The sequence below is a fragment of the Nannospalax galili genome, unplaced genomic scaffold (genome assembly GCF_000622305.1).
Source record: "Nannospalax galili isolate Female #2095 unplaced genomic scaffold, S.galili_v1.0 scaffold3052, whole genome shotgun sequence".
Taxonomy (NCBI): Eukaryota; Metazoa; Chordata; class Mammalia; order Rodentia; family Spalacidae; genus Nannospalax; species Nannospalax galili.
Window position 1 is genome coordinate 99464 of NW_008330974.1, and position 3408 is coordinate 102871.

General features: G+C 49.3%; 1 pseudogene; it reads left to right on the forward strand.

Moving 5' to 3' along the window:
* Nucleotides 1-1729: 1729 nt before the first annotated feature.
* The window catches only part of LOC103752319, a 12957-nt pseudogene continuing 11278 nt past the window's right edge, over nucleotides 1730-3408 (forward strand).

Here is a 3408-nt window from a genome sequence, read left to right on the forward strand (position 1 = left end):
ACAGGTCTCCATCCACCATGTGGGGGTTAAGAGTGGGGTCACTTGATTTTCAAAATTTGAGACCAGCCAGATGTGGTAGAGGACGCCTTTAATCTCAGCACTCAGGAGGCAGAAGCAGGAGGAATTCTCCGAGTTCAAGTCCAATTTGGTCTACAGTGAGAACTTGTCTCAAAAAATAAACAAACAAAACAAAACTCTGAGACCAACCTAGACAAAATAGAAGACCTCCATCTTAAGAAAACATAAGTTAGACACTATTACAGAATGATACCTTGACCCCTAAGTGTTGAAAAATATCAAGTTATCTTGAAGTACGAATGAAGTAGTGATGTCATTTGGAAATGGACTTGGATTCATGTGTATATTCCAAACCCTAAAGTAATCACAAAAAGACTTGAAAAAGAGGTGTAATTGAGGCAGGTGTTACAACACCTGCCTTCTAAGGAGGTCAGAGCAGGATCAGCATCTGGGCCTGTGCTGCTACCTATGACAGCTTCCCGCACATGCTTCGTAATCCACTTCCCAACTCCATAGAAGGCTGGGATTACAGAAGCAAGCCACTGCATCCACCATATCCAACCTGAGTGTGCGTGTGTGTGTATGTGTGTTATGTGTGGATGTGTATGATGTGTATGTGTGTGTGTGGAGTATATGTGTGTCTTTATGTTCCTGTGTATACGTGTGGTATGTGTGTATGTATATGTGTATGGTATGTATGCGTGTATATGTGTATGGGTTTGGTATGTGTGAATTCGTGTATGGGGTGTACGTGTGTGGGGGGTGTGTGAATGTGTGTATGGTGTATATGTATGTGTCTATGTGTATGGGGTGTCTGTGTGTATATTTGGGAGGTGTGGGAGTTGTATGGTGTGTATGTGTGTGTGTATATGGGGAGGTGTATGTGCACATGTGTTTCCCTGAGATCATCTCAGGTCATAAGGCTTGGGATAAAGCTCCTTTATTCTGTGAACCATCTCCATGGCCCCAATTCTCCATTTTCTAATGAGACAGACAACGAAAGACTTGCAAATGCAGAAAATATAAAAATTTATTTTCAATATGCCATTTTTACATTGGAAAGTATTTTCTCGTTAAGTATCCTGAATGACTACAATTCATTGTTACTATCTGTTTATGTTGACAAGGAGTGGACTTGCGATGTCTAATTTTGGCTGCTAACTTGACACAAACACATCCCTGTGAAACCATAACCTTTCCTTGTCCCCCAAATCTCATACTAATATCACAATATAACACAGTACAACTTTTCCAAATTTGGCTGCCAGTCAAGGGGCAGCCTTGGCCTCGTCTGGAGTACAGCTCCTGTGTGCTAAGGAAATACTTCCCAGAAGATTTCACCTCAGTGATCCTGGTCTCTTGTTGTCACAGCTGATTCTTCAGCTCCAGCTGACCAGCATCCATCCTCCCAGTAAAGCACAGATGGTTTCACTTCCATAGACTCTTAATTGAAAATATCACACAAACAGTTCGGATAGTCCTGACTTCCCTGGGAAATGTCACAAGCCTGACCTCCACTGTCTCTGTTCCTATCAGTGTCCTTTTTTCTTTCCTTTTCTCTTCTTTTGTGTGTGAGTGCATTGCCTGCATGTATATAAGTTCACCCATGTTCATGTCATGGAATGCCCACAGAGGTCAGAAGAAGGAGTCGAATTCCCCAGGAACTGGAGTTATGGATGGTTGTCAGCCACCATGTAGGTGCTGGGAATTGAACCCAGGTCCTCTGCAAGAGCAGCTCTTAACCGCTGAGCATCTCTCCAGCCCCTCTATCAGCATTCTTGTCTTCCAAGCTCCCACAACAGCTTATTAAAAGCTCTGAGCGCTTCCAGCCCAACTTTCCAAAGACCTGCATAATCCTCCCCAAACCATGTGGTCACACCCATCCCTGATTCCAATTTTTTTGCCCTGGGTTGCTTCCTGGTGCTGTGGAGGAGAGCGTTGATTTCCTCTTACAGCTCCCAGCCCATCATCAAGGGAAGCTAAGGGAGGACTTTAAGGCAGGAAATCGGTAGAAACTGAAGCAGGGACCATGGGGGAATGCTGCTTACTGACTTGCTCTCCAGCTCATATCCAGATACCTTTCTTAGACACCCTAGGGCTACCAGGCTAAGTATGGCACTGCCTACAATGGGCTGGGCCCTCCTACATCACTGAGTGATCAGGAAAAGGCCCCTAAAGACATGCCACATGCCAATCTGATGGAGCCAGTTGTTCAGGTGAGGTTCCCTCTTCCCAGATGTGTCAAATTGACAACCAAAATTACAACAGTCTAAAAGAATCAAATATACCAAAAGGTCTCTACTTCTAACATGGTAAATATGGATTGATATAACCTACATAAACATAATTAGCTTTGGGGCCCAAACAATTCCAAAGAACAGAGACCTTGACATCCAAACATCTCTAGACTTTGAGAAGGAACCAAGGAGTGAGGGCCGAGTCCGAGCCTGAGCCCGAGCCTCAGGGCCTGAGGATGAGGCCTGAGCTGCGGGAACCCAGCTTTTGGAACCCCCACAGCTTCGGAGTTTCACGTTTGTTTCCCTGGGTCTTTCTGCCCAGAAACTAACGACCTGAAGACGATTCTCATTCCCATTTTATCTTCGGTTCCAAGAAAATCCAACCACTGCTGAGATTCTGGTTTATAAAGTTCCCAGAAAGCCGCCCAGACTCAGACTTCCCCCAAATCTCCAGGATGGGGGTGATGGCGCCGCGCACGCCGCTCCTGCTGCTCACCGCCCAGACTCAGACCAGCGATCATTCTGCGGGAGGAGCAAGGGCCGGGCCACCCGAGCACAGTACCGGGAAGCCCCGGGTCCGCCCTTTGCCGCAGTCTCCTCTCCCCCAGCTGCCCAGCTCCTTCTCTACCCCCAGCCCCGCGCCCCGCCTCGCCCCTTCTCCACCCCGAACCCCGCGACCTCTCTTGCGCTCTGGGTCGCGCCCCTGTCTCGGGATCCGGGGAAAAGGTGATGCAGTCCATAACCCCTGGCTTCCCCCAGGCTCGCACTCCATGCGGTATTTCCACACCGCCGTGTCCCGGCCCGGCCTCGGGGAGCCCCGGTACATCTCCGTCGGCTACGTGGACGACACGCAGTTCGTGCGCTTCGACAGCGACGCGGAGAATCGGAGGATGGAGCCGCGCGCGGTGGATGGAGCAGGAGGGGCCGCAGTCCTGGGAGCTGGAGATGCGGATCTCCAAGAGACAAACACAGAATTTCCGTGGGACCCTCCGGACCCTGCGCGGCTACTACAACCAGAGCGAAGACGGTGAGTGACCCCGAGTCGGAGGTCACGACCCTACATGTCCCCATGGACCGCCCTCGACCACAAAGAGCCGCGGGACCGTGACCGGATTTTGGTTTCAGTTTAGGTACAAATCCGCGGGGCGGGGGT